Here is a 10110-nt window from a genome sequence, read left to right as displayed (position 1 = left end):
TTCACCCCTCCTTAGGCAACCTGGGGAACCCCAGCTTCCCCGGGATCACCATATTGATGCTGAACTTAGTGCGGACACCCGATCGGCACAGCCCTCTGACCAGGCCAGAGAGAGCAGCAGGTTTCCCATATTGTTTCCCGCTCTTGTTTTCTTGACTAGTTTCTCCTCTGCACCAACTTGCTCTTTTGCTTTGTGAACCTGGCTAGCTCAGTTGGCAGAACGTCAGCCTTTTAATCTGAGGGTCCAGGGTTCAAGTCCCTGGTCAAGTGATAAACTGCTCACCAAGATCTTAAACTGTCTTGCTGGAGTCCTCTTTGATGTTACTTTTTCTCTGCAGGATTTTCCCTTTCCTCAGAAGGGCCTTTTTGTGTGTGGGTTTGAAGGGGCAACTTCCTGACAGCCCCTCTGTCCTTGCAGCCTGGAGGAATAAAGGCCTCTGGGCATAGAGCATGTTCCTTCCCTGCACACACACACACACACAGACAAACACACAGAATATCCCTAAGGAATTAGAATCACCTGCTGCCTTCCCCTGTCCTGCTGGATCCCCAAATGAAGATGCTCTTCAGCCTAAACCCAGGTCCCCTCTTTTCCCAGTGCCCCTCAATCCCAACCCTCAGTCCCTCCTATGCTCACTGCTCCTCACTCCCAACCAGAGCCTGCTCCTCTTCACCCTTCTCCTCTGTCCCAACCCACAGCCCCCTCCTATTCCCAGTGCCCCTCAATCCCAACCCACAGGCCCCACCTCCTCATGCTGCTCCTCAATCCCAGCCCACAGCTCCCTCCTTCCCTCCAGCAGCAGGTGCTTCAGACCCCCTCAGGAAGATTTTCTTGCAAGGTTTCGTGTATGAGTCTGCATGTGGATTTTACAGTATGTTGGAAATAGGTTGGGTTGCTTGCCGAAATGATCACTTGTGGCTGGTGTTGGATTCCCAGTCTCCATGTTACAGGGGCAGGAGAAATAAAGGTTTGTTATCCTTGTTGTGTGAATCAAGGGCAGCACAACTGTGCTTGGCAGACCCTGATTGAGGGACTCACCCTCAATTCAATAGCACTTGCTAGGCAGGGGACAGGGGTTCCAAAGCCAAGTGGGTCAGGGTCTGGGTCCCAATACTAAAATGTAGGTGTTAGACCAACTTTAGGACAGGGGGTTGTGGAGGGATGAGTGAGTCCCTAGACAACATAGTGAGTACGGTGCCTTCTTATTTTCCCCCTTTTCCACCCAGGATGGCAGGTGAACTCTACAGAGGCACCTCTGGGCTTGCACTGACTAAGGACAACAGCTGTGAGTGGGGTGCAGAGAGGGGATGGCTCATGTTAAAGGACTTTTGGTTGCTGGACTTACGAACCGTAGGGAGAAGGACACTGCCCAGCTTATCTGGGGGGTGGGTCTTTCCCTCGTGGTTTATGTTTATGTGTTGGGGCTGCTGACATGACTTCTACTAACCCTGGGCTTACATTGCAGTGTAGACATATCCTGAGAGGGCATCTATACTGTGACAAAATCCCGCTGGCCTGGATGGTCTGATTTGGGCTCCTGGGGCTCAGGTTGTGGAGCTAAAAACTACAGCGTAGACATCTGGGCTCAGACTGGAGCCCAGGCTCGGAGACCCTCACCCCTCGTGGGGTCTCGGAGGCTGGGCTGAAGCCCAAGTGTCTACACTGTAATTTTATAACCCTGCAGCACAAGCCCCACAAGCCTGAATCAACTGACCCAGGGTTTGAGAATAGTGACTTGTGTGTGTTAATGGCAGTGTAGACATAATGCTAGGCTATGTCCACACTGCAATGAAACACCCAGTGCTGTCCCGTGCCAGTGCAGGCTCCCAGGCTAGGGCTGTGGGGTGGTAAATTTGCAGCGTAGACATCTCGGCTCAGGCTCAATACCGGGCTCTGGGAGCCCTCAAGGTTGGGAGGGAGTTTAGCAAGCGAAAAAGGTAAAATGGCAGTGGAGTATTACCCTGGACTCAATGGCATTTCTCCATGGGTCTGTCTGCTTTGGGGCAGGGACAATAACACGTCCTGCTGCATTCGTTATTTCAAAGGGCAGTTTAGGATTTTCATTGTCACACACGGTGCACAAAGCAGGACTCAACCCTCGGTGTAAACTAAATGAGCTGCCCACAGGTTCTGGCAGCCACAATGAGCCATTTGGTGTGAGAGCCCAGACCTGCCCCTGTCCCAGAGGAAGCAGGATCATCTGTGACAGGCTGGAACACTGACCTATCAGGTCTTAACTCCCAAACTTTCAGTAAGTCTCTTATCAGTGCCTGTGAGTATAATTTAAACAACTATACTGGGCTGGACCAAAGAGCTCTGTGTTTTGTCCTCCCACAGTAGCCAATACCAGGTTGTCCGAGAGTTAATCAATAAGGCACCACTGGGAATTGAACCCAGGATCTCCTGTTTACAAGACAGGTGCTTTAGCCGGCTAAGCCATGGTGCCTGCCTGTGGCAACAACACCGTGTCTGCCCACACCTGACTCCCTGCCATCCCCACTGGGGCCTGAAAAGCTTTGCTTGTGTTTGGATTCTGCATGTGAGGTTTTCCTTGCAAGGGGTGTGTGTGTGTGTGTGTGTGTGTGTGTGTGTGTGTGTGTGTGTGTGTGTGTGTGTGTGTGTGTGTGTGTGTGTGTGTGTGAGAGAGAGAGAGAGAGAGAATCTTTGGCCAAGTCTGCACTACAAGGTTACTTCAGCATCATTATATTGCTCAGATGTGTGAAAAACACACAACGCTCCCTCAGTCAGCAGTTTTTGGCTGGTGCACACACTGCAATACCACGTCTGGCGACAAAATTGCCCTGTTTTGGTGACAAAATAAAACCACCTCGACGAGAGGCCTAGAGCTTTTTGCAGCAAACTTAAAGTGACAAATGTCAGTGTAAATGCTGCTGGTCATTATATCCCCATAACTGGCCTCCACCAGTATCCCACCATGCCTGCCGTGAACTCACCTGCCCTGCATTCCTGCTACAGAGGCTGGGCCCCTCCCCTTTCATAGCTCCAGAAAGTTCTGACAGCTGAGCCACTATCTATACCGTGATTAGCTTGATAGAACTGCATTGCCAGCCTAAGTAATGTAATTACACCAACCTAATTTTGTAGTGTAGACCTGTCCAAAGAATCACACACACACCTTGGGAGCAAAACTTCATCTGCTCCTCTGCTTTATAGAATACAAACACGAACAACACTTGTCAGGGCCCAGTGGGGATTGGCAGAGAGTCAGGTGTGGGCCATCTTTATCCCAGGAGAGATGGACTCTAAGGGTACGTCTCCATTGCAATGTAAGCCCAGGTGTGGCACGCTGTGCTCAGAGCAGCACCTGGAAGCCCCATATTCACCACTCTCATATAATGATGACATGGTTTGTTCAAAGTCTGCCTTGTGATGTATCATTTCAAAAGTCTTGATCTGTTGAACATTAATATCATGTTGGATTGTGTGTGCTCGCATTGGTTGGGAAGTTATGAAGTTTTGCTCTGTGTGTGTTACTGAGATATGTTATGAGGTTGGGAAATGTCCCCCACCAGCCTTTCAGGTGTGACAAGGGAGGAGCCAGACTCGCTGCTGGCCCATTGAAGGGATCCACACTCCCAAGGACTAGCCCAGGAACCGTGTACAATGCAGACTTCTCCGAGATAGCACGGAGACAATGGACACTGCTTGACTCACATCGTAGCAAAGGAGCTTCCTAGCAAGTTGGAAGAAACTATGAAAGAGGGGAAGAGACATCATAACTTGGCCTCTCTCCCCCACAACTCAGCAGGTGGAAACACACCTGGAGGACAAAGACTGAACTGATTCAGAAATCAGAAGAGAATAATAACAATAATACTTGCAAACCAAAGTCCCCAACCAGACTAGTATTAGTTTTTCAGCAGAAAATTTTCAGTTTGGGGAATTTTGTTTTCTTAGTCAGACCTTGCCAAGGGAAGCAGGGAGAAAATGTTTGAGTTGCCTCCTTCAGAACAGCTTGGCCTAGACACTAGCTCTGGTTCACTGCTCTGGCCTTGCTCGGGTTGAGGGTATTTTAATAATTTGGGCAGGTCCCAGGGTGTTTGGGGGAGATGATGAGGATGTTCCCTTTTGAGATAAAAACTAAGAAATACAGCACTAGAGAATTTCTTTTTTTAAGAAATCTGGGATTTAGACATTTTATTTAAAGCAAGGGAGTTCTGAGTTTCTGAGAAGGTTTTTGTTTGCAAGGAGCAACATTGTTTGATCTGTCATTGTACCAAAGGGGGAGATGGTTGTCTACAAAGGAGGGGTGAAAACTAAATGCATCCGATGAGGATAGGATTCGAACCCATGCAGGCAGAGCACAATGGATTAGCAGTCCATCACCTTAACCACTTGGCCACCTCATCTGAGTTGTTAGAAAAAGGACTGGAGGAGAAATCTAAGGCCAGCAGAGCTAGGGACAATAAGGAGTTTTTAAATACTAAGCAGAAGCAGGGGCTGAATGAGCTCCCCCCTCACATCTAGTGAGGAGCTGGGGGAAAGACTTCAGGAACAGACCGTGTTTGCACAGACACACCTACTCTGCCTAGCTATGCAGCATGATGGGGCCACTTTCCCAAAATGACCAGTTTTGGCTGGTGGTGGGTTACAAATCACTTTAGGATTGAGTGGAATGAAATGTTATTATCCTTCCTGCATGAGTGAAGGGCAGCAGAACATACCTAGTCCGTCCTAATGGAGGGGTGGGTGGGTGAGGAATAGCTTTTATTGGACTGCATAGAAGTGATTGAGAACATCACCCTAAACCAGTGGTCCCCAAACATTTCACACTGTGCCCTCTTAGCCATGGCTGTGACCCCTCGGAAGCCGCGGTCATGTACCGGTGCTGGGAGTGGGGCTGTTGCTTGCTGGGGAGAGGGGTGCAGACAGGGGTAAGGGGGTCGAGGCTGAGCTGGGAGCCAGAGGCCCAGGCTGAGTGTGGGGTTGGGGAAGAGCTGGGACAGAGTGGGGCTGAGTGCTGCTCCCTCCATGGGGGCTGGCTCAGGCCCTGAGGTGCCCCCATGAATGTTCCTCTGTGTCCCCCTAGGAGTCATGCCCCACATTTTGGGAACCACTGAACCCTACTCGCTAATCGGGCTAGTGATGCCAAAGCCCAGGGAAAGGGAGAACAAGTGCGGGGCCCCCAGCACTGGAACCATGTGAAGGGGCTGCAGGAGCGGGGCAATGGCTGGTGGCCCAGGGAGTTAAGCGCAAAGGGGGCACAGGAGGGGCAGGAGTTAGGGGTGAAGGAGGCGCAAGGGTTGGGAGTGCAGGAGCTAGCAGTAAAGGGGGAGTGGGGATCGTCCAGGGGCAATGGGGAAATACCAAAGTACAAGCTTTGCCCAGGGCACCATTTCCCCTAATGCTGGTCTGAGCAAACAGTTGGAAATGACCCTTCAGTGAGACCAGAACCATAGTGTAGAAAAGCCCCTTTGTTAAGTGGTGGTGGCTGAGGGCTTAGGGAGATGAGTTAAAAAACAACAGGTGTCTTTCTGTAGAGGTTTGATTCTTGCCTGCTAGGCAAGGCTGGTGTGTGGTGTCTCCATGGCTGTACTTTCAGTGTCTGATCTGCCACAGGGAGCCAAGTCTTGACATATTGAGAGGCTCTATGCCAGGGTTTCTCAAACTTTCTTTCACTGAAACCCCCTTCTGCCAAAAAAACTTACTACATGGCCCTGGAAAGAGGGACCAAGCCCCTCCCCACTGGGGAGAGGCAGGGGAGACAAAGCCTGAGCCCTGCCCCAGTTGGGGGAGGGCAAAACCAGAGCTTGATGGATTCAGCCCTGGGTGGTGGGGCTCAGACTTTTGGCTTCAGCCCCAGGCACCAACAAGTCTAATACCAGCCCTGGTAACCGCATTAAACAGGGTTATGACCCACTTTGGGGACGTGACTCACAGTTTGAGAACCACTGCTCTACGCTGAGGGGAGAGAGTTTTCCTGTGGGTGTAGTTAATCCACTTCCCCAAGGGGTGGCAGCTATGTCAGTGGGAGAAGCTATATCGGTGGGTGTGCAAGCTGTGGTGTTTACCACATTTAAGAAGTTTAATCAAACCCCATTTTTAAAACCACTTGTGGTCTAGGAATGGCAAAGGACCTCGAGGAAGCAGGGTCTGTCCTTCAAAGTGCTGGAGATCATGAGTCCACATTATTGTTGTCATGGGGGTATAGCTCAGGGGTAGAGTGCTTGACTGCTGATTAAGTAGTCTTTGGTTCAAATTCCTGTGTTCTCTTATAACCTTCTTTCTTTTTTAAAAAAAAAGGAAAAAAAAATCATTTCCATTCTCCATTCTGTTCAGGAGCTCCACTGTACAAGGGTACTTGATATGAATGTAAACACTCGACATTTCGCTGTCCAAATGCATAAAAACGTAGCAAAGCTGTCCATCGGCTGAAATCAGTTCCAATCCTCTAAGTGTCTAGTTTATGTTTTCATCAATTAAACAAAGGTATCATATGAATGTACATTTGCAGATCCCTCTTCTCCAGGAGCTATGCTGTGCAGAAGAACAAGAACCACATCCAGCTGCAGTTCAGGAGTCTGATGACCAAAGAGCCACCAAATGTTCTGAGGGCTGGAGAAAAATGCCTTCTAGTGAGCTATTGAATGAGGTCAACCTGTTTAGCTTATCAAAAGAAGATTGAAAGGTGACTTCATTGAAGTGTTGAAGGGCCTTAATGGAGAGAAAATATTGGGTATGAAAGGGCTCTTTAATCGAGCAGAGAAAGGCATAACAAGACCCAATGGCTGGAAGGTGAAAACAGACAAATTCATATTACAAATAAGACACAAATATTCAACAGCGAGGATGATTCACCACAGGAACAAGCTACCAAGGAAAGTGGTGGATTCACCATCTCCTGATGTCATTTAATGAAGACTAGATGCCTTTCTGGAATGTGTTTGCCCCAAGAGTAGCTCTTGTTTCATACAGGAGGCCTGTGGTATGCAGGGGGTCAGATTAGATGCTCTAATGGTCTCTTCGGGCATAAAGTTGACTAACTTATGAAAAACTGAGTGTAGCATTGGGAGCAGCATCTGATGTTTTCCTGTCTAGCCGGCTTGCTGCCTAGAACGAACGCTCCTTGAGTGGGGTGATCCACAGGGAGTAGCTCAAACCTCCACAGTGCCTGGCCAGGGGCAGGACATTAGCACAGCGAGGGAGGGGTGTGGCAGTGACATCACAAAGGCTTTTTGCAGGACCTCAGACTATTGGTCCAAGGTGGTGGGGAGGTGGTGACCTCATAGAGAGATGCTGACATCAGCCAGGCAGGACAGGGGCGAGGGCTCAGGGAAACCTCAGAGACCCCTGTGGCTTTGCTTCAGCAAGTCTCCTTCTCCAGGTCTCTCTTTGAGGACTGAGAGAGTATTTGGGTTCACGTACATGAGCGCCAGGAGGAACCTCTTTCGAGTTTTCTCCTTCCCTTTTCCTGATTTTACTAGAAAACAGCCGTCCCTGTTTAGAAGGTAAGAGCCTCCTCGAGGTCTGAAACCTGTTCAGTCTGATCCATCTGGTGACAGTTGAATTCTAGGCATGGAAAAGACGAGTTTAAGGAGGCAGAATTTTTTTCCGCACCTGGGATTTTGTCCCATAGAATCACTGGGGACATTAGGGTTTGTCCATTTTGTTTCACCTTTTCCTCCCTTCCTCCATCCCTCCCTCCTTTCTCTTCGTCTCCTGCTTCTTTTGTCCTTTCACCTGTTCCCCTCCCAACACCAGGATATTGGGGGGGGGGGTGTTTGTGTGTGTTGCGGGGGAGTGCTCTGCAGCTCCCACTCTGGGAGGTCCACCCAAAAATGTGGGGCTGAAATAGTGCTCGGGCAGTGATCCCCACCGGTGACCTGGACCATCCTTTGGGCTCTCTGGTGAGAACCATCAGCCTCCCGTCCTCAGTCTCTACCCTGATTGGCTGAGTAGGGGGTTATTGACAGGGAGGAGACTCAGGTTTTTGCAGTTCTCTTTTAAGACCAAGGAAATAAGTCATAACCACTTATATGTTTGACAAATTTTGCTGATTTCTGCATTAATTGTCTCTGAGCAGTTCATGATTCTCTCTAACATTGCAGTTCTCCTCAAATACTTGCTGAACAATTACTGTGCACTGTTGTTGGTCTGGAGCTCATCTGAGAGCACTTTACTCAGGTCATTCAATGTGTGAAATTCAAGATCCGATGGTTAGTTTGAAAATCAGGGCTCTTGGGTCCTATTCCCAACTCTGCCACTGACTGGCCGTGTGACCTAAGACAAGTCAATTCTCCTTTCTCAGCCTTAGCTTCTCCCTCTTTCAAGAGGCATAATAATGATCCGCTCCTACCTACCTCACGGAGGGTGGAGGACGGGGATCCATTGGAGAGTGTCACTAGGAGTAGTGCATAATATGAGGTGTCCTATCACATTTACTCAGAGCAGATTATGACATAATAGAATAGCTGAAATAGTCTATTTGATTTGTATTTTTTTATTTTGAAATTGTGAAGAGCAGCAACATCTTAGCTCAGACTGAAGCATCTTATCTAATTTTCAAGATCTAAGTGTCTCCTCTTTGTGTGCGATGAGACCATTTAACACACTGTGACAAACAGGAGATGCTTTTGTTTTGCAACAAAATATTTTTGCAAAGAACTTTCATCCCACTTGTTTTGATTTCGAGAAACAAACTGGTTTAGTCTGAAGGGGATTTTCTGACTGAAATAGTTTCAATGAAATTTCCCCACCATCTCGATTCCTGGGCTCTATCCCTGCCTCCGGGGGGTTTTGCTGTTTGTTAGAACAGGAGTCACGACTGGTGGCTTCTCTTTCTGGCTCTGCCACCGCCTTGCTGTCTAGGCCCTTGGGTAGGTCACTTCCCTTCTCTGCACCTCAGGCTTCTCCCCATCTGCCCAATGGGAACAGGGACAATTCTCGAACTCTGGGCGGTCGTGAGCCTGAGTGAGATAAGGGGAGTTAAAGCCCTCTGTGAAGGAGAAAGGGGAGTTTCACGGTGTTTAGCACCAAGGAATTCTAAAGTTTGCTAAAATGTCTAGTCTGTGGAAACAAGAAATGGTCAGGGACAAACTTTTTAACCACTGCCTTTTTTAAAGCTGTCATAAACAGATAGTTAAGGGTTAATGTCTCTTTTACCTGTAAAGGGTTAAGAAGCTCAGTAAACCTGGCTGACACCTGACCAGAGGACCAATAAGGGGACAAGATATTTTCAAATCTTGGTGGAGGGAAGTCTTTTGTTTGTGCTCTTTGTTTTGGGGTTTGTTCGCTCTTGGGACTAAGAGGGACCAGATATCAATCCAGGCTCTCCAAATCTTTCTGCATCAGTCTCTCATGTTTCAAACTTGTAAGTAATAGCCATGCAAGGCGTGTTAGTCTTATTTTTGTTTTCTCAACTTGTAAATGTTCCTTTTTGCTGAGAGGATTTTACCTCTGTTTCCTGTAACTTTAAACCTAAGACTAGAGAGGGTTCCTCTGAGCTATGCGAATCTGATTACCCTGTAAAGTATTTTCCATCCTGATTTTACAGAGATAATTTTTACCTTTCTTTCTTTAATTAAAAGCTTTCTTTTTGAGAACCTGATTGATTTTTTCCTTGTGTTAAGACCCAAGGGGATTGGATCTGGACTCACCAGGAATTGGTGGGGGAAGGGAGGGGGGATGGTTAAATTCTCCTTGTGTTAAGATCCAAGGGGTTGGATCGGTGTTCACCAGGAACTTGGTGAAAAACCCTCTCAAGGCTGCCCAGGGAGGGGAAGGTTTTGGGGGGACAGAAAGTGATCCAGACACTGAAATTTCTGGATGGTGGCAGTGTTACCAGATCTAAGCTAGTAATTAAGCTTAGAAGTGTCCATGCAGGTCCCCACATCTGTACCCTAAAGTTCAGAGTGGGGGAGGAACCTTGACAAAAGCCCATTCAGGGATGTGAGTCCCTGTCTCTTAGGTACCTGGGGTTCTTTGCCAGCAGGAGAGAAGAGGTTCCTGCCTCTGTTTTTGTAGCCTTAACAAACCAGGTGTTGTGCCCCAGTTCTCGTCTGAGATCCCTGAAAAAGAACATCTTCCCATCCATGAACAAGACAGGACCTATCTTTAAGATGGGAACAAAGAGACCCCTGGGACTTACAG

At 48.4% G+C, this 10110-nt stretch overlaps 1 non-coding gene across 1 annotated transcript; it reads right to left on the bottom strand.

The window, feature by feature from the left end:
- Positions 1 to 2372: 2372 nt before the first annotated feature.
- Positions 2373 to 2446, bottom strand: TRNAT-UGU. Its single transcript has one exon. It is a non-coding gene; the product is annotated as a tRNA-Thr (tRNA).
- Positions 2447 to 10110: the final 7664 nt, after the last annotated feature.

This window comes from Mauremys mutica, unplaced genomic scaffold (assembly GCF_020497125.1).
Source record: "Mauremys mutica isolate MM-2020 ecotype Southern unplaced genomic scaffold, ASM2049712v1 000623F_np12_subseq_1:106961_obj, whole genome shotgun sequence".
Classification (NCBI taxonomy): domain Eukaryota; kingdom Metazoa; phylum Chordata; order Testudines; family Geoemydidae; genus Mauremys; species Mauremys mutica.
Note: the sequence above shows the minus strand (reverse complement) of the source record. Positions and strands in the feature narration are given on the sequence as shown.